Below are 22,371 nucleotides of genomic sequence, written 5' to 3' on the forward strand. Positions count from 1 at the left end.
ATGCACCAACATTCGAATTATAGGGGTCCCAGAAGAAGGAGAGAAAAAGAAAGGGACTGAGAAAATATTTGAAGAGATTATAGTTGAAAACTTCCCGAATATGGGAAAGGAAATAGTAAATCAAGTCCAGGAAGTGCAGAGAGTCCCATCCAGGATAAATCCAAGGAGAAAAATGCCAAGACATATTAATCAAACTATCAAAAATTAAATACAAAGAAAAAATATTAAAAGCAGCAAGGAAAAAGCAACAAATACATACAAGGGAATACCCATAAGGTTAACAGCTGATCTTTTCAGCAGAAACTCTGTAAGCCAGAGGGAGTGGTGGGACATATTTAAAGTGAAGAAAGGGAAAAACCTACACTGAAGATTACTCTACCCAGCAAGGATCTCATTCAGATTCAACGGAGAAACTAAAACCTTTACAGACAAGCAAAAGCTAAGAGAATTCAGCACCACCAAACCAGCTTTACAACAAATGCTAAAGGAACTTCTCTAGGCAGGAAACACAAGAGAAGAAAAACACCTACAAAAACAAACCCAAAACAATTAAGAAAATGGTAATAGGAACATACATATCGATAATTACCTTAAATGTAAATGGATTAAATGCTCCAAACAAAAGACACAGACTGCCTGAAGGGATAGAAAAACAAGACCCATATATATGCTGTCTACAACAGACCCACTTCAGACCTAGGGATACATACAGGCAGCAGGTGAAGGGATGAAAAAGATATTCCATGCAAATGGAACACAAAAGAAAGCTGGAGTAGCAATACTCATACCAGACAAAATAGACTTTAAAATAAAGGCTATTACAAGAGACAAAGAAGGACACTACATAATGATCAAGGGATCAATCCAGGAAGAAGATATAACAATTGTAAATATTTATGCATCCAACATAGGAGCACCTCAATACATAAGGCAAATACTAACAGCCATAAAAGGAGAAATCGACAGCAACACAATCATAGTAGGGGACTTTAAGACCCCACTTTCACCAACGGACAGATCATCCAAAATGAAAATAAATAAGGAAACACAAGCTTTAAATGATAAATTAAACCAGATGGACTTAATTGATACTTACAGGAAATTCCATCCAAAAACAACAGAATACACTTTCTTCTCAAGTACTCATGGAACATTCTCCAGGATAGACTATATCTTGGGTCACAAATCAAGCCTTGGTAAATTTAAGAATACTGAAATCATATCAAGTATCTTTTCCAACCACAACGGTATGAGACTGATTATCAATAACAGGAAAAAATCTGTAAAAAATACAAACACATGGGGGCAAAACAATACACTACTTAATAATCAAGAGATCACTGAAGAAATCAAAGAGGAAATCAAAAAATACCTAGAAACAACCGACAATGAAAACACGATGACCCAAAACCTATAGGATGGAGCAAAAGCAGTTCTAAGAGGGAAGTTTATAGCAATACAACCCTACCTCAAGAAACAAGAAACATCTCAAATAAACAACCTAATCTTACACCAAAAGCAATTAGAGAAAGAAGAACATAAAAACCCCCAAACTTAGTAGAAGGAAAGAAATCATAGAGATCAGGTCAGAAATAAATGAAAAAGAAATGAAGGAAACAGTAGCAAAGATCAATAAAACTAAAAGCAGGTCCTTTGAGAAGATAAACAAAATTGATAAACCATTAGCCAGACTCATCAAGAAAAAAAGGGAAAAGACTCAAATCAATAGAATTAGAAATGAAAAAGGAGAAGTAAAAACTGACACTGCAGAAATACAAAGGATCATGAGAGCTTATATGGCACTATATGCCAATAAAATGGACAACCTGGAAGAAATGGACAAATTCTTAGAAAAGCACAACCTTCCAAGACTGAACCAGGAAGAAATAGAAAATATAAACAGAGCAATCACAAGCACTGAAATTGAGACTGTGATTAAAAATCTTCCAACAAACAAAAGCCCAAGAAGAGATGGCTTCACAGGCGAATTCTATCAAACATTTAGAGAAGAGCCAACACCCATCCTTCTCAAACTCTTACAAAATATAGCAGAGGGAGGAACACTCCCAAACTCATTCTACAAGGCCACCATCACCCTGATATCAAAACCAGACAAAGATGTCACAAAAAAAGAAAACTACAGGCCAATATCACTGATGAACATAGATGCAAAAAGCCTCAACAAAATACTAGCAAACAGAATCCAACAGCACATTAAAATGATCATACACCATGATCAAGTGGGGTTTTCCCAAGAATGCAAGGATTCTTCAATATACACAAATCAATCAATGTGATACACCATATTAACAAATTGAAGGATGAAAACCATATGATCATCTCAATAGATGCAGAAAAAGCTTTCAACAAAATTCAACACCCATTTATGATAAAAACCCTCCAGAAAGTAGGTGTAGAGGGAATTTACCTCAACACAATAAAGGCCATATATGACAAACCCACAGCCAACACTGTTCTCAATGGTGAAAAACTGAAACCATTTCAACTAAGATCAGGAACAAGACAAGCTTGCCCACTCTCACCACTATTATTCAGCATAGTTTTGGAAGTTTTAGCCACAGCAATCAGAGAAGAAAAAGAAATGAAAGGAATCCAGATCGGAAAAGAAGAAGTAAAGCTGTCACTGTTTGCAGTTGACATGATATTATACATACAGAATCCTAATGATGCTACCAGAAAACTACTAGAGTTAATCAGTGAATCTGGTAAAATAGAAGGATACCAAATTAATGCACAGAAATCTCTTGCATTCCTATACACTAATGATGAAAAATCTGAAAGAGAAATTAAGGAAACACTCCCATTTACCATTGCAAAAAAAAGAATAATATACCTAGGAATAAACCTACCTAAGGAGACAAAAGACCTATATGCCGAAAACTATAAGACACTGATGGAAGAAATTAAAGATGATACAAACAGATCGAGAGATAGACCATGTTCTTGGATTGGAAGAATCAACATTGTGAAAATGACTATACTACCCAACGCAATCTACAGATTCAATGCAATCCCTATCAAACTACCAATGGCATTTTTCACAGAAGTAGAACAAAAAATTTCACAATTTGTATGGAAACACAAAAGATCCCAAATAGCCAAAGCAATCTTCAGAAAGAAAAACACAGCTGGAGGAATCAGGCTACCAGACTTCAGACGATAGTACAAAGCTACAGTAATCAAGACAGTAATGGTACCGGAACAAAAACAGAAATATAGATCAATGGAACAGGATAGAAAGCCTAAGGATAAACCCACGCACCTATGGTCACCTTATTTTTGATAAAGGAGGTAAGAATACACAATGGAGAAAAGACAGCTTCTTCAGTAACTGGTGCTGGGAAAACTGGACAGCTACATGTAAAAGAATGAAATTAGAACACTCCCTAACACCATACACAAAAATAAACTCAAAATGCATTAAAGACCTAAATGTAAGGCCAGACACTATCAAACTCTTAGAGGAAAACATAGGCAGAACACTCTATGACATAAATCACAGCAAGATCCTTTTTGACCCACCTCCTAGAGAAATGGAAATAAAAACAAAAGTAAACAAATGGGACCTAATGAAACTTAGAAGCTTTTACACAGCAAAGGAAACCATAAACAAGACAAAAAGACAACCCTGAGAGTGGGAGAAAATATTTGCAAATGAAGCAACAGACAAAGGATTAATCTCCAAAATTTACAATCAGCTCATGCAGCTCAATATTAAAAAAACAAACAACCCAATCCCAAAATGGGCAGAAGATCTAAATAGACATTTCTCCAAAGAAAATATACAGATAGCCAACAAACACATGAAAGGATGCTCAACATCACTAATCATTAGAGAAATCCAAATCAAAACTACAATGAGGTATCACCTCACACCAGTCAGAACGGCCATCACCAAAAAATCTACAAACAATACATGCTGGAGGGGGTGTGGAGAAAACGGAACCCTCTTGCACTGTTGGTGGGAATGTAAATTGATACAGCCACTATGGAGAATAATATGGAGGTTCCTTAAAAAACTAAAAATAGAACTACCATATGACCTAGCAATCCCACTACTGGGCATATACCCTGAGAAAACCATAATTCAAAAAGAGTCATGTACCACAATGTTCATTGCAGCTCTATTTACAGTAGACAGGACATGGAAGCAACCTAAGTGTCCATCAATTGATGAATGGATAAAGAAGATGTGGCATATATATACAATGGAATATTACTCAGCCATAAAAAGAAACGAAATTGAGTTATTTATAGTGAGGTGGATGGACCTCGAGTCTGTCATACAGAGTGAAGTCAGAGAGAGAAAAATAAATACCGTAGGCTAACACATATATATATTGAATCTAAAAAAAAAAAAAAACTTCTGAAGAGCCTAGGGGCAGGACAGGAATAAAGATGCAGACATAGAGAATGGATTTGAGGACACAGGGAAGGGGAAGGGGAAGGGGAAGTTGGGATGAAGTGAGAGAGTGGCATGGTCATATATACAGTATTAAATGTAAAATAGCTAGCTAGTGGGAAGCAGCCGCATAGCATAGGGAGGTCAGCTAGGTGCTGTGTGACCACCTAGAGGGGTGGGATAGGAAGGGTGGGAGGGAGATGCAAGAGGGAGGAGATAGGGGATATATGTATATGTATAGCTTATTCACTTTGTTATAAAGCAGAAACTAAGACACCATTGTAAAGCAATTATACTCAAATAAAGATTTTTTTAAAAAAAGAAAAGAAAAAGGAGTACTACTCAGTAGTAAAAATAAACTATACACACACACACAAAAAACCCACAATGGGCTTCACTGTCCATGAAACAAATGGAGAAACTTAGACCATATTCAGAGTGTGCGAAGACATGGATCAAGAAGAATTGTTTGATACTCCTTGGAGTGGAAGTGTGAAACAGAAAACAGAACATCAGAAATCACACTAACTATATATTCTAGAAAAACACTAGCACACCTATTCTAGGAAATGTGCTCAAGAATATGCATAGAAATAATGCTAGCAAAAGCAAAAGAAACAACTGAAAGGAACCCAAATGATAGTGATACACTGAATGCATGTACTGTATAACAGTGTACTTATAGGTATTTTATATAGTAATCAAAATAGGTTAAGTGCATTAACATGAATGAAACACACATCATGTTGAAAGAAAGCAAGTCACAGCATACAAAATAGAGTATACTGACATGCAGTATAATGATATTGCAGAAACATTAGAAAATATTTGATAGTGAGACATACACATCTCATGAAACAAAAACTTAAAAGTGATATGCTCAAAACTCAGAAAAGTGCTTACACCTGAGGACTTCAGGTGTACTTCAGTCAGGAACAAATAGTGTCAGACGTACTGATTATATTCTGTTTCTTAATTTGGGGGTATTATTCCTTAAAATCCAAAATACATGCTATCCATGTTTGTGTCAATGAAACATTACATACTTCTCAAACCCCTTTTTAAAAAGTAAAGCATAAGTAGTCACCTATATTGAATGTCATTCTCTCATGAAAATATGGGAACAGAAAATCATTTTTTCTCTCAGGTCTCCTAACAACCTTATTTTTCAAATTTCTGCTTTCTAAAATAATAGGTGGGGCATTCTACATTTTTTTCCCACAAAGAAAAGATAATTCTTCATTGGCTATCTTGGCTTCTTACTTAGCTTTAAAGTATCTATATAACTCTATATAAAGTATCTATATAATCTGTATAACATGAATTTATTGTTATTGAAAACATATAAATGAGTAACAATAGTTTCCTATTTCAAGAAAGTATGAAAAATACCAACCATTCCAATTAACATAGTTAAGCCATGTATATATATGACAAAACTAGAGAGATGTCTGCTACTTTAGTCATTAAAATTCCTAACGAATTTCATAAAGGTTGATATAATTAATTGTGTAAAAATTACTATTAACAAGATTTTTAAAATACAGAATTCTTTTCAATACTATATAAGCCTGTAATTTCAAATATCAAGTGATTGACATGAATATGAAAATATTTGGAGATAACAACATACCAAAAACACCATGCATTTTCATATAAGTAAATTTACTGTTCAAATATTTTATTCTCATTATGTATAATAAGGAACATGATTTTTTCTGAACTCATAGATTTCATTTGTTTCATAACTAATTAACTAAGACATTTAAGGAATCTCTGGTACTCTACACAAAAGAACAGATCCCAGCCTTTGTAGCTGAGAACACATTAACCAGATACATTGAATTAAACAAGCTAAACCCATTAAATGGGGGTGATTTGTGGAAAACATATCATTCATTTTAGAATTAACTAAAATGAGTAAAAGTTAGCTCCATTTCAAGCTATAAAGCTGTGTATTTAGTTCACTTCTGAATAACATGACAATGAAAAATTTAAAAGAAGAAGCCTATGTCAGCACTGGAAAATGATGAAATATTTTATGACTTTGCACTAAGTTTCTTCAATGAGGTTGTTTTAAATTAATAGACTATTCTTCAGAGCAGATTGGGATTTATCATAAAAAGAACAGAAAGTACAGAGATATTCCATACACACCCTCAATCCTTTCTGGTCTGCCCTACATTAACATTTTGTATTAGTGTGGTTCATTTGTTATAACTGATGATCCAGTATTAATAAACTATTAACAAAAGTCCATTAAGGGTCCCTTTTTGTGTTGTACATTCTGAGTATTTTTGACAAATGTATGTGCCCACCATTATAGAATCTTACAGAATAGTTTCACTGCCATAAAAATGCTGTGCTCTGCTTGTTCACCCCTCCCCCTCCCCCACTGACAACCCTACCCTAACTTCTTGGCAACCACTGTTTCCATAGTTTGCCTTCTGCAGAATGTCGTGTCATATCGTTGAACTCATACAGTATGTAGCCTTTTGGACTAGCTTCTGTCACTTAGCCATATGCATTTAAGGTTGGTCCATATTTGTTCATGGTTAGATAGACCATTGTTTTTTATTGCCAAATAATATTCCATTGTTTGGATATATCATAGTTGCTTAGGGCATCTTGGTGGCTTCCAAGTTTTAGTAATTATGAATAACTCTGCTATAAATATTTCTTTGCAGGATTTCATGTGAAGAGAGTTTTCAACTGATTTGGGTAGATAACAAGGAGCATGATTGCTAGAAAATAAGGTAAGAGTATGTATAGTGTTGTAAGAAACTGACTGTCAAATTTTCCAAAGTGACTGCAGCACTTTACATTCCTACCAGAAATGAATGAGAGCTCCCTTTGCTTCACATCCTCACCAGCATTTGGTGTTGTCAATGTTTCCGGTTTTAACTGTTCTAGTAAGTTTGTGGTGGCATCTCATTGTGTTAATTTGCAATTCTCTGACGACAATGACATTCATATACTTATTTACAACCTGTATATCTTCACTGATAAGGCAATTACTCAGATTTTTTGCCCATTTTTAAATTGAATTGTTTGTTTCCTTATTATTGATTTGTAAGAGGTCTTTGTGTATTAGGATACCAGTTTTTATCAGCTAAGTGTTCTGCAAATATTTTCTCCTAGTCTGTGCTTTGTCTTTTTATTCTCTTAACAGCGTATTTTGCAGAACAGTAGTTCTCAATTTAACATCTTAAAAAGTTTCTTGAAATAACCCAGGTTTCATGATCATTATTATTCATTGTTGCATTTTAGTCTTGCAATAATAAATTTGCATGTATTACTCAAATGGTAAGTTTACATGTATACTAAAAATACAATTTCACATTACTTTTTCTCAGATATTTTGAAACTCAAAACTACGTACACTTAAAGGTAAATATTAAGATATTAAGAATAAATCTGAATGGAACCCTTGTTCTTAGTACAGATATCATTTCACTTTAAATATAATGGTAACTTCTGTTATCACCTTATTGATGATTGAACACAAGTTTCAGGATATTAAGAGACATTTGGCCCTTCTGTTTTCCAGAATCTTAGGACAAAGCCAAAGCCAAAAAGTATACTTTGTTGAATTATGAGGCCTTGTTGCATCTTCATTTTCATGCTCGTGATTTGCTTCCTCAAAGTGTTGATCATTCCGAAGAGTATGTTTACCTTTTCATCTGTAATTCTCAATTGGAAAATCTTCTCTATTGGGGAAAGGAACAATGTGCTTAGCAAATGTGCACCCTGACAGCACGGTCTTTAAGACTTGAGCACACTCCATCCTTCCATCACCACTAGTCTCTGTAATCACCGTGAACAGCAACAGTCACAGAAAATGAAGTAAAAAGGCCAATTTAGAGAGCACATTTTAAGGCACGAGACACTTTCATACTGTACACTAAATATTACTGGAATAAATCTTCAAAACAAATTTATGAACCTGGGATAATCCTCTGAATAGGGCAAACTGTAATGAGAATGCTTTACTAAAATGCCATATCCAGGTAGCTTCTAAAGGGCACAAACCAGATTGACAATCAGGTCTACCTAAATCCAAAAGCTGTATTCTTTACAATGTAACACATTAAGTGATGTTGGGATGCATCAGTCGCTCACGGTATTTCTAATATGACGGTTTGGAAGTTAGCAGTGTGCTAGTCAGGAAACATGGCAGACAGTACTGTTAACCATGTATAGCATAGTAAACAATCAAGCAGTGGGGTTTTACAAAATTTTAACACTTGACTCTTGAAAAGCAAAATTAAACAAAACACTAGTTTGTAATGTTTGAAGTTTTTGCAGTGTGAATACTCTCACTTGGGACTATTTCAAGCTACTAAACTTCAAGGACTGTGAAGGGTATGAAATTTTTACCCGATTTGCAAGCAAATAGGTTAGCTTGCACAGTTTCATGGATACTAGCAGAAGACACAAGATCCTTGAGTCAGAAACAAAGGATAGTTTATTACTCATAGCAGTAGCAGTTGCCAGAATATCAAAACTTGTGCCATCCCCCAAATCTAGAATCCCACAGGTGAGACAAATAGGTGTAAGTAACACCTGCATGTGTGTTGCAGAAGAGGAACCCTGAGTTTAGACCCTGAATCATTCATAATGGGCAACTGGCAAACAGCCTTTTCCCAGAGAGAAATAGTATCTGTATTGTACTGGGCATCAAACATCTACCTGTCTTTTGCTCAGAGGAAAAAGGCCACCTTCACATTTGTTTACTATACAAACCTCCTTGAAAAGATGGGTCATAACAAAGGTAGTCAACCACTCTTCACAAGATGTGCAGAAAATAAGAGACCAATGAAGAATTCTCTCCCAATACAAATGTGATATCATTTACCATGGAGTTGGGAAGAGATATGCACAGTTGACTGTTGTAAGTCAGAACAAGCCACTTTGGGACATCATTCCACAAGAAAGGCCACCATGGATTATTAAAATGCTGTTTTTTTATAGTTAAGTGAATAAGAACAATAGTGTAACAATTAATATAAGACATACATCAGAATCATACTTATTTTTACTGAAAAGTGTATGCTAAATCTAAAAGAAAAAAAAACAAAAACAGTTATCTTTCCCCTGTCTGGAAAGTACAAATCAAAGAATCATTTGCTAAATCGGTACAGTATTAATTTCTCAATCCTGCCTTATATCAGCATTGAGAAGAACAAGTGTTCAAATTCTTTGCAAATTGTGTGTCACATACAAATGATCAAAGCATATCATACATTTTCATGTCATGATCTCATTGAAATAAAACATTTTGGCATTGCCTAAATTCTAACATAAATGAGTTAAAAGGCAGAAAGGTTAAACAAATACAGTTGATTTGCTACTGTTTATTTTCATAAAGACTGTTTCAGACTTTCAAGATAAATGTACTTTTGGAAAGTTGTATACAGCTAAATGATTAGAAAAACCACTCAGTAAATTATGATTTATTCAATTAGGTAATTTGTTTACGAGTTTCCTTAGTTCTATACTTCCTTATGTCATCACATTTGTCACACTGTATTGTAATTATCCATTTAACCATATATCTAAGTATTCCAGGCTTTTAACCTGAGTTGCACATCAGAATGAGCTAGATGATTTGAAACACACACACACACACCCCACATACCCACACACACACACCACATTCCCATGGGCCTATCTTCAGAAACTGAGTGAGTGGATCTGAGAATTGGCCAGTATATCTGTATTTTTTTAAATTATCACAGGGTAGTGTGATACACATTTTGGTTTAAAACAGCTGACCTACAATGTGTTATGAATGTCAGTGAAATCATTTATGCTCTTTGTTTTCCTAATGTCCATCATAGTTTTTGAAGCACAGTAGGTGCTTAGTATATATTCAACACATTTCCTTCTAGCTCACCTTAATATAGTTCACTATCACTTTTCATAAACAAAGATGACTGTGGCAGCTTCCTGAATGTTTTGCTTTTCCATTTATTTCTTGCCCTGTCTAATAACATTTCCATCCAATATAAGAGTCAACTTGTCAAAATCTATAACTCTACTGTACTGGGAATTCCCAATGCCTTCTTGTTCTAATAAGAAGTTGAACCATATGAAATTACTGCTTCTGTTGTAAAAATGATCAGATATTAGCAATTTCATATGGCTTAACCTAAAAGAACATAGTCCAAAATTTTTATCATGTCCTACAAGCCATGACATTAGTTTATACCTGTTTATTCAAACTCATCTTATGCCATATCCTTCTGTTCTCCCCACAGCAGAGTAATTTTATTCCAGATTCACAGATCCAGTAAATGCAATTCTTACTCTCTAGTACAATTTTCTCTCCCCTGCTTTACATCTGACTATCTCCTCCTCTCCATTAGTACCAGCATAATTAATACATTTTCTCAATGAACTTTGGAAGCATTACATTGGAAGTAGCTTTTTCTCTCATGAGTCTGTATCTCAACTCCGTATTTATTTCCTTTGTAATTTAGATTCTACCTAAATTTAACATTTTGGTCTTTTTTTATACCTATCTCTCAAAATAAATCATATATCTGTATCTATCTGTATCTATATAGCTAGGAGATATTTTCTGGTATTTTTCACACCATGTGCTCCAAGTATAAAAGGGGCCCTGGCAAATGTTCAATAAACATCTGTTTAGTAAGCAAACACCTTTCAAAAAATATTTTAAAGAAAATATAATTAAATGTAATATTATTATATCACAATATAATGATGTAAACTGTTACAAAATAAAACCCTGAAGGTGTAGAAATGGTAAGCCTTATAAATCTTAAAAGCTGTTTCACACAAGTAGCTCTTTTCAATTCTTAAGACAGATAATGATATATATTTGATTTTCTCTTATCTACATGTTTATCTTTCTCAAAACTTAATTGAATAATTCTCTGATAGCCATAGATTAACCCCCAAAATGAAATGTTCTATTTAAAGAGAACTGGAAGGTTCACCTATATATTGTTTCTGTGGCTATAATTATATTCCACCAAAATGTTACTTCATGAGGTATCAATAAAAAAGGTGTATACGTCCTTACAAAGATGGAATGTTGAGAGAAAAATACCATCTAAAGCTGAGTATTCCATGGAGCACAATGACAGTCACAGTGTTGCTTCTGCTAAGGGTATAATGGGTTAAAATTGAGACATTACTGAGCTTGTGGCCTGCATCTTGCACCGACATCTTTTTATAAAAAAAATAGAATATGTACAATTAATATGCAAGAGCAAAATGTATCTGTATTTTAGCTATAAATGAAAATCCATATCCAAATAAAATATAGCAAATGGTTTTTTGTTGTTTGTTTTTTAAATCCAGACAAGCCCTTCATTATTGATGACAAAGAAAAACTACAGAACAGATGTCACATGTGCTAGGTTTTACTTTACTTCAGCAAATATTTGGCAAATATATGATCCCAGTACATCAGAGGCAAATAATTAATAGTGGTTTATTTCTTCATTTATGAGCATTCCAAAGAATTCAGCCTATGGCATAAATTCATAATATATATTCTCAATCTCAATTATATAGTTTTGTGCCTGTATTTTGAAGAAATATTACAGTTCTAAAGTGAACAGCTGTTTGGTTTATTAGTAAAACATTATTATTCATCAGAAACTAAAGAAAAGCCAATTGATTTTTTCTCTTTTTTTTTTTAACTTAAATCAGTATCTTTGAAATGCAGAGACATTCAAAACTGATTAAATTAGTTTAAATTGCAGGAAGCAACAGGTAATATGAACATGTTCCATTTGCAGCCCGAGTCAACCCAACCCAGCAGTTACACAGGGGGACAAATAGAATAATAAGCCTTGGATACATTCTTGCCAAATTACCAGCCACCATTAAGAGAGGCCTGTGGAGAGTGATGCTGGACTTTCTTGCTAGGAAATGAAAGGACACCCAAAAAGAATCCAAGAAGTGGTGGTAGTCAGCATCAAGAAAGATTTTTAAGCAGGTGACAGATAATACTGGAAATGATGGGGTTGCTGGATCATATGGTAGTTCTATTTTTAGTTTTCTAAGGAATCTCCATACTGTTCTCCAAAGTGGCTATATCAATTGCCACTACTGGGCATATACCCAGAGAAAACCATAATTCAAAAAGACACATGCACCCCAATGTTCATTGCAGCACTATTTACAATAGCCAGGACACAGAATCAATCTAAATGTCCATCAACAGAGGAATGGATAAAGAAGATGTGGTACATATATACGATGGAATATTACTCAGTTATAAAAAGGAACGAAATTGAGTCATTTGTAGAGACATGGATGGACCTAGAGACTGTCATACAGAGTGAAGTAAGTCAGAAAGAGAAAAAGTTATCGTATATTAATGCATATATGTGGAATCTAGAAAAATGGTATAGCTGTTCTTATTTACAAAGCAGAAGTAGAGACACAGGCGAAGAGAAGAATGCATGGATACCAAGGGGGAAGGGGGGGTGGGAGGAATTGGGAGGTTGGGATTGACATATATACACTATTGATACTATGTGTAAAATAGATAACTAATGAGAACATACTGTATAGCATAGGGAACTCTACTCAATGCTCTGTGGTGACCTAAATGGGAAGGAAATCCAAAAAAGAGGGGATATATGTATATGTATAGCTAATTCACTTTGCTGTACAGTAGAAACTAACACAACATTGTAAAGCAACTGTACTCCAATAATAATTAATTTTAAAAAGTAGTGGAAATGATGAACTTTAGTCTCTAAGCGAGGTAGGTTTGTGATTCCAAGGTATTTTAAGAACAAATTTGTACATATTAGGAAAACACAGGTTGTCAACACTAAGGCTAAAAAGGAGGAAAAAAGAAAGAGTTCCAAACAGCATTTCTGATGGGATTACACCTCTGGATGAAAGCTGATTTCTCACCCCAAGAGCACAAAAGAGACCTCACCGAGGAGCAATGTCCCAATGAAGACTTCTGACATCAGTCTTCTGTGCAGCCATTCTGGAGGTGGGGCTGGGAGTGAGCATTCAAATATAGGCCCCGGTTTAGAGAGAGATGAACAAAGTATCTTCAGACACCACAGAGGATACCAAGATAATAAAGCAACACACTTCAACACTTCAATACAGGGGCTTTTCACTTGTTTGAAACAACTGAGGGGAACATAATGTATAGAACAGGGAACACTACTTAATGCACTGTTACCCTAAATGGGAGGGAAATCCAAAAGGGAGGGGATATACGTATATGTATGGCTGATTCATTTTGCTGTGCAGTAGACGCTAACACAACACTGTAAAGCAACTATACTCTGATAAAAATTAATTAAAAAATAAAGAAACAACATCTAATTAGAAAATCCACTTTTTTTCTGTATTTCTTTTTATATAATGGAATCAGAAAGGAGATATGCAAACAAGATGTCAAATAATGGGGATTAATACAGAAGATTTTTTTAAAGTGTTCAGCAGTACCAAATGCAACAAATTATATTAAGGGATGAGAAAGGAGCATGAATTAATAAAGCCCCAGAATTGTTTCGGCAGAAATCAGAATGAAGAGTAAGAAAGAAATATGTGATTAGGGAATTAAAGCTGTATTTCTAGTAAGTTTTATAATCTGCCACAAACTTGCTTGAATTGTGCTTGATGCTTTTACTACCCCCCGAGCCCACTTTGCTAGATTATGTCTTATTTGATCTGAACACTTAATAGTTTCACTGACCATAACTATGATATTTGTAGGAAACAGCATCAAATATTTACAAACGCTGCAGTCAACATTTTCATCCTTACGCTTCCTGTTTTGAGAAAATGTACATTTTAGATGTTTTATATTTTACGGTAAATTATAGCACAAGGATTAAATAATTTGTTTTGTCAACTTTTTCAAAACCGTGATGAAAACTGAAATGTATGCAGAGTGTAGGAATGAAAGTTGACTTATCTAGAATTTCAACTTTGGTGGGGTAGGAAAAAAGAATTTTTTCAGGGGTCACAAACATTTTCTAGAATGTATTATAAAAAAGGTGACTCATAAAAATATTTTTGTAAAAATAAAATTCTTTTATACTGAACAGCTGATTGGCCACGTGGCCTCTGTCTGAGATTAATAAAAAATATTGAATTCTCATTACCAACTTTGCTGGAAGGCTTTACTCTCTGTATATTGTCAGCTCTGATGAAAACAATCTTATCACTTGATCATTTTCTGGGATCCTGTGTCTTAAAGGAACTTAGATTTTTTAGTCCACTAGGTAAGTTCTCAAATGTGGGTTTATAAACTGAGATACTTGAGAAATTCTCACTAGTGTAATTATAGAAGTTAAAAAGCTATAGTGAGATTTTCATGAAGTTTAATGTATTAAATTTAAAATTCTCTTTTTTTATTGTGGCTGTATAGCTTTCATATTATAATAGTATGATGATTGATAGTACCTTTATTTTGTCTAATATACTTAATTTTAAAAAAAAACTGTTACAATGCATTTCCCTATTTTAAATAAATAAAGATATTGCTTGGTTAATTGAAAAGTATTATAGGATCACCTGGTTAAAATCTGGACATGAGCTCATATACTAATGGAAAAGTTCTTTTCATTTATTCACCCTTATTCAAAGATTTCTTTATTAAAGTCAACATTAAACAATCAATATGATAATAAAGGAAGAGTAAAAGAGCATTTGCAAGACCAAGAAAAGGGTAAGAGCTTATGTAAATGCAAGAGTGAAAAAGCATTTTCCAAGACTCACCTAGGAGATTACTCTACCAGGATGTATGGTGAAGTGGTGATAATATAGTTTGGAAACCAAAACAGATGCAAATATTCAATTCATAGAGCTATGACATTAAGGATGTCTTGGTAAAATTAGCTAATATCTCTGAATTTCATTCTCCAGCTACTAAAATATATCTAGACAAGTAGTAACATGATTAAATGAGTTAAATAATATGAAAAGCCTTACAGTATATCTTAACTATTATTAATTTTCTTTCTTGTAAATTCCTCTTTTCATCACCATTTAATAAAAACACACACATTTCTATACAGAACAAGATAGAACGATTAACTCCTAAATGTCAGAGGTCACACTGTCTGTCTATCCATCCATCCATCCATCCATTTATCTATCTTTCTAATCATATACATATGATTTTTGAGGGTATATCATCTTTGATCTTTATTTTTAACTATTAAGAACATAATACTAATCACTTTAAATGATTCAAAAACAGTAATATACGTAGAAGAAAGGAGTATAAGAAGTAATCACAAATAAGGTATTTGTATTTGTGCTTCTCTTTCAACCAAATGTGTTGTACAATATTAAATATTATAACAATATATCGTATATTTAAATAATAAATACATGCACATACAAAGGAATCTTATAAAGATCTTGGGTACAAATGGAATATCATAATTTCCCAAGTTATATTATATATACTCTTTCAGGTAGAATCGTTATTATACAGTGTTACTAAATTTATTTTTAAAAAATGTTTAATCCCTTAAGTTTGGACCAAATCTATTAGGAGGAATCCATGAACAATTTTATACTGTTTGTTTTTATGTCTCTGTGTGTGCTGTTTTCACATAATATTATATCTGAGAATTATGAATAGATTATGGACTCCTTGCTACTTGCTAAGCTATAGATCAATTACTTGGTTTCTTTGATAAGACTGTGAATGAAGGATTTGAATTCCAAGAGACAGACACTAGTTAAAAGAGTTTTTCAACAAACCCTTTAGCTTATGCTCAAGTTGAGATAAAGCAGTATTCAGGTACTGCCAATGCTAATTATTAAGCCTTCTGCTGGAGAACAAATTCCTTATTTTGATGAGTCATATGCTGGTGGAAAGACAACACACAAATGTAACTTAGATAATATTCTCCATTTATCTGAAGGGATACAAATTTGAAGGGAAGTGTGGTGGCCAAAAGGTGGTCTTAGTTGCAGCATATCCCCAAATAGTTCCCCTTGGTGTGTAAATTTCCTGAAAGGAGTACACAGCAACAACTCACAATGTCAGCACAAATAATGTCTTACTGAATCTGAGAAGCTCATTTCTTCCTGTGTAAGGTCCTTTCATGCTACTGGCTTACATTGATATTCCATATAAATTTATTTACAAAAACAATTGAGACCACAAATAAAAAGTAACTGTAGGCATACAGAGCTTCCTGGTTTTCCTCCTAGGTCCCAGATCAAGTTTCTGCTTTCTAGAACCTCACGGATTTGTTTCTTTTTGTTTAAAATACTCTAATTTTCTTGTAGCAGGGGCAAAACAAGAAAACCAAACTCTGTATTAACAAATTAAAAACAAATGGCTAAATAATCAAAGTAAGCTCATGTGAATTATAAATCTTACCCAATACGATTTTACTAATGATTAAAAGCATGTAAGCAAAAGCTAGGCAGAGCATTGCTTTCTGAAGGAAATTGTATCTGCAGTATAGCTTGTAAATGTCCCCTTTTCTCCAGCACTAATCACATTTTAGATTAATAGAGGAATTCTGAATAATATGTGCAGAATCATTATTCTTTAGGGAATATGCTTCAGGTTGGGTGCCCTGCAGTTTTATATTCTTTGGGTAGACAGCAAAAATGCATATATGACTCATTCCCATTTTCATACCATCTATTCTATTCTCCATAAACCAGCAATTCCAATTTTATTTATAATAAGCCATTGAGAAATACCAGTTTTGCATTGCTGAAAATACAATTTTTTTAAAAATTTCGAAATAAGACAATACTTATTATTAATCAAATCCTCAGACTTTATTCAAATGTTGACAGCTGTCCCAATAATGTCTGTAATAGCAAAAAGGTCCATTTCATATTTATGTTTCAATTTTATCTTCAGTTTCTTTCAGTCTAAATCAGTCATCAGTGTTCCCTTGTCTTTCATGACTCTGACACTTAGACATTTCTTGGATAGGAAGTCTACTGATAAGTATCATTAGCCTGTTTACAAGTAGGAGGCACTCTTTCTGTAGAACACCACCTCATTAAAGGAGAAATAAGTTTCACCCCTCTTCTTACTCTTTCCTTTCCCATGTACTTGCTACCCATGCTCTGTTTCTCCAGGGAAAGGCAACATAAACCCTCTTATAACCCATCTTATAACTAAGCTAACAAAAAATAATGAATTCTAGCTAAAATTCTTTTTCATTTGATTCTCATGTGTTCACCTGGTTGCCAATAAAAATTTTACAGAAATTTCATGTTTGTTTTATCCCCTTCTTGTAACTTGTAAAATTGTATTATAGGAGGGCAAAGGTCTGGCCTTGCAGTACTATGTTATAGAAGCATTAGTATTAAATTATAAGACTTGCATTTTTTTAGATAAAATTTGGATTATCACATGACAAATGGCTAAGAAGCACTTAGTCCTGCAAGGTTTTTCAGTGTTTCAAAGGCCCTTTGGTACATTCATGCCTATATGTATATTTTATTAAAACATTATTTGTGGACACAATACCCAGAATATATAAAAACATTTTTAACCGATTTCCTACTGAAAGGATTTAATTATGAAAAATAGGTTGTTTCCATTTTACCCTTTAAAAAATCTTAAATCAATAATTTTTTGCACACTTCTCATTATTTACTAAGGGAATATTCCTAAAATGTAACCATTCTTTTCTCTTAACTCTTCCATTTGAACTTATTATGTTTCAAGTCTCAGAATTGAAAGCTCAAGGCAGTATTAAATTCAAGGTAGGATACAAAAAACAAATATCAGGATGAACGTTTAGTCAAGGTTTATAATCAAATAATTAGTATCAGAGTTACAGGAATTCTGGAGGGGATAAGCCCTGTGTAAAATTTTAGTATATGAGGCAGAGAAACAGAAGACCATGTCCATGAGGTAACAAAGGGAGCTAGTCAGAGAGTCCATAATCCAAAGAGCAATCTGGCAGGAATATTAACTTGACCACACCCAGTCCACAATGAACGAGAACTCCCAGGATTTTAGTTTGTTTCCACCATCTTTGTAGAAGACTCTGACTGTTTTAAAGTTTTTATCCTCTTTACCTGGATAATCACCCTGGTGATGTGAGAGAAAGTCTCTTTCTCTCCCCCTGTCTAAACCAAGAATTTGAGATTTCCATAATAATATAGAGCTCTATATTCACATTCTTAAAGGGTCCAATATGGTGCTGGATGATGATGGAAGAGAAATTCTGTTATTTTTATGTCTGAAATGGGTCCATTCTATGATCCTTCCTTTGAGAAGGGAAACTATTCTGTTTGGTTTCAGAGCCTGGAGAAGTAAATAATTAAGATTTTTTCCCCTCATTTTTTCAATCTACTTCTCCATATAACCCTTTTTTCCTTATCAGAGCAGGCAAATAGCAGAGTTCATTTAGCAAGATAAAGATCTTAAAATACACGAATGTTCTATTTAATGGGACTATAACTTGTTTTTGTACCCTTGAAGGTTCTTAATGCGTTTAGACAGGCACAGTAAGTTATTTTAATAGAAATACTAATAAAAAAGAAGAGAGCTTTCAATTTGTGTATCTTGCTGAGCTGAAATCTGTATTTAAATGCATCTGGGGATCCCTTTGCTAGTTGGTTAGCAACTAATCATGATTACAGTGTTTGATTGCCTAACACCTACAGGCCATTACCAAGAGACTGTTTCTAAGTACTATAGGACCCACATTCCATTGCTGTATTATTTGAATCAAACTTTCATCATAATGTAGACTACAACTGCAGAGCTAGGTAGATACATACATACTTGGATACATATAGATAGATATAGATTTATAGATGTATATTCTAGACATAAGGTAATTTCAGGAAAACACTAAGAATTTGATGGCATAAAATTTATAAAATTAAAGATACAGCCAAGTAAGCAGTGTCATACATCTTTTTTTTTTTTTTTTTAAGTTCCTTTACTACTGCCCCAAAGCAGTTAGGGATCCTACTAAAGACTATTCAAAAGTGACTAAGAATGTTCAGATGAACCTTAGCCAAATACACAGCTGCATCATTGAATTTTACCCTAGACACATATAATGCACATCTGTTCTTCAGCCTCATTGAACAGCAGGCTGCTCCAGTACATCAGATAACATTCACTGGTTCTTTGAAAGATGAAGTCACATGCTAAAGTCAGATAGCTATTGATTTTCACCACAGTTTCCGATCTGTATGAAACCTCTATTCTATTTCTAGCCTATTGCAAATAGAAAATTTTTAAAGGCATGGTTTATATCTAAATCAGCACATTGTGTTCACTGAGATAATTTTAATTCCACAGGCTATGCAAGAAGATATGCCAAGTGAAACGACAACAAAAAATAAGAATGAAAAAGAAAAGAGAGAAAGAAGGAAAGAAAGGAGAAAAAAGAAAAAGAGGAAGAAAGAAAAAAGAACAAGAGTAATTCAGTGATAGTGCTAAGACAAGGAAAATAGCATATATATTTAGCAAGACTAGGGTAAAAAGCACTTCACTTATTATCAGGCCATTACGTGGAAAATATAATTTACTCAAAACCATTCAGAAACATTCATTCAGAGTTAATATTAAGCAAACCAAACATCCTGTCATTTAATTTTTGCATTTCCATCTGAAAATTTAGGCACAATGGAAATAAATCAAAGAAGCTTTTAAATCAAATAATTTTAAACTGTTTTTTATTCCCCTTGGCAAATGTGTGTGACTGTATAAAAGTCTGTATAAATTTGGGGAATGTTATTTTACATGATTTTTGTTAAGAAAAAAGACAATTACTATGTATTTATTGGAAATTACAGTTCTTATCATAATTTCACTAAAAAAATTCTAATAATTGTTGTCCCTGAAATTACAATACAGTTAATACTACCTAGTCAATTCCTTTAAAAAAGGGGATATAGGCCTCATGGAAATTAAAATTTAAAAGTGTGTAAAAGAATAATGTAAACAGTAAAGGGAACTCCCTGGTGGTCTAGTGGTTAGGACTCCGCACTTACACTGCAGGGGGCCTAGGTTCCATCCCTGGTCAGGGAACTAACATCCCACAAGCCACGTGGCCAAAAAAAAAAATCTTTGAAAAAGAAAAAGAATAATGTATAAAAAGAAGTATAGTTTATATCATTCAGGTGGCTATGTCCTCGATATTCCATTAGTCCTGTGTGAATTGCTGTAAATTCCTGAATATGTTTTAATCCCAATCCTTAATCATTACACCTTCTCATGTTTAAAATTATGTATTGTTTATGGCAGGGTTATTCAAATGTATAAATAAACTGACAATCGTTAAGTGGGTTCCAATAAAACAGCCAAGGAAGCAACAATTATAAAAATGAAAAAAAAAAATTGTTTACTGGTATATCACAAATGTTAAATGTAAGGTTAAGTCCTATTTTTCCTTTGGAATCCTGTTGTATCAGTCTGGTAAAGTTTGATTTTGCTGTAAAACCAAGCAACCCGTCCTGCGCCTCAGCGTGGCTGCTTTGCATTTACTGCTCTCTAGTGTCCGGAGGCTGCACTGTGGCGTCGCGGGTCGGGTGGGCAGTCGGTGGTGAGCCCAGCAGGGCCTTGCTGCCAGCCCCTCTGGCTATGGGCCCTTTGCGGAGCTCCCAGACTGGTCTTACGGGGATGGCCGCCCTGCTCCTCCAATGAAAGGCCAGCTTCGAAGAAAAGGCCAAAGGGAAAAGTTTGCAAGACGAGTTGTACTGCTGTCACAGGAAATGGATGCTGGATTACAGGCATGGCAGCTCAGGCAGCGGAAGTTGCAGGAGGAAGAAAGGAAGCAGCAGAATGCTCTTAAACCCAAAGGGGCCCTACTGCAGAACCCACCCACGACCAAGTCAATAAAAAGCAACTCCTGCCTCCCCCAGAAAAACAAACAAACAAACAAAACAAAACCAAGCAACCCTAAATCCTCACCAGCTTAAAAAATTTAAATTTATTTATTGTTCAGTTGACATGACATTATGAGTTGGCTGGGGGCTCCACTCCATACTGTTGTCTGGTAATTCATCAGAGATGAATAACTATATGAAAGTATTTCTTTTTTTTGTTATGATATAAAGTTATTTAATGGTACTTTGAGCCTATTTATGGCAAATCCAAAATCTTAGACAGATGCTTGCTCAAGTTATATTGTATAAAATTAAAAATAATAATAACCTAATAATAGAACTACCATATGACCCAGCAATTCCACTCTTGAGTATATATCTGAAAAAAACAAAAACACAAATTTGGAAAGATACATGTACCTCAGTGTTCAAAGCAGCATTATTTACAACTGCCAACATACGGAATCAACCTAAGCGTCCATCACCAGATGAATGGATAAAGATATATTCCATACAATGGACTACTCCTCAGCTATAAAAAACAATGAAATTTTGCCATTTGCAACAACTGGATGGACTTGGAGGGCATTATGCTAAGTATCAATAAGTCAGACAGAGAAAGACAAATACTGTATGCCATTACTTATATGTGGAATCTACAAAATACAAAAAACTAGTTAATATAACCAAAAAGAAGCAGACTCACAGATATAGAGAACAAACTAGTGTTACCAGCGGGAGGAGGGGCTAGATAGGGGTAATGGATTAAGAGGTACAAACTATTATGTATAAAATAAGCTACAAGGATATATTGTACAACACAGGGAATATAGCCAATATTTACAATAACTATAAATAAAGTATAAACTTAAAAATTGTGATATCACTCTATTACACACCTGTAACTTACATAATTCTATACATGAACTATATTTCAAAAAAAAAACAAAGGATTCATGGCAAAAAATAGTAATAACCTATTTCTCTAATCTGGGTAAAATCAAAGTGAGAGCCAGGAAATCAATGTATTCTAAAAAAATTACTTATAGCAGATACTTATACTATATGTAGTAAATATTAAGATTAAGAATTTAAGAAGAGAGAAATAATGAGATAATTATATTATCTTTGATGAGGGAAGG

The 22,371-nt window shown here is 34.0% G+C and overlaps 1 non-coding gene and 1 pseudogene across 1 annotated transcript; both read left to right on the forward strand.

The window, feature by feature from the left end:
* Positions 1 to 18,094: 18,094 nt before the first annotated feature.
* On the forward strand, positions 18,095 to 21,322 carry LOC118883108 (annotated as a pseudogene).
* Positions 20,360 to 20,432, forward strand: TRNAV-UAC. The gene has a single exon. It is a non-coding gene; the product is annotated as a tRNA-Val (tRNA).
* Positions 21,323 to 22,371: the final 1,049 nt, after the last annotated feature.

Source organism: Balaenoptera musculus, chromosome 1, assembly GCF_009873245.2.
Source record: "Balaenoptera musculus isolate JJ_BM4_2016_0621 chromosome 1, mBalMus1.pri.v3, whole genome shotgun sequence".
In the NCBI taxonomy this organism is placed as follows: domain Eukaryota; kingdom Metazoa; phylum Chordata; class Mammalia; order Artiodactyla; family Balaenopteridae; genus Balaenoptera; species Balaenoptera musculus.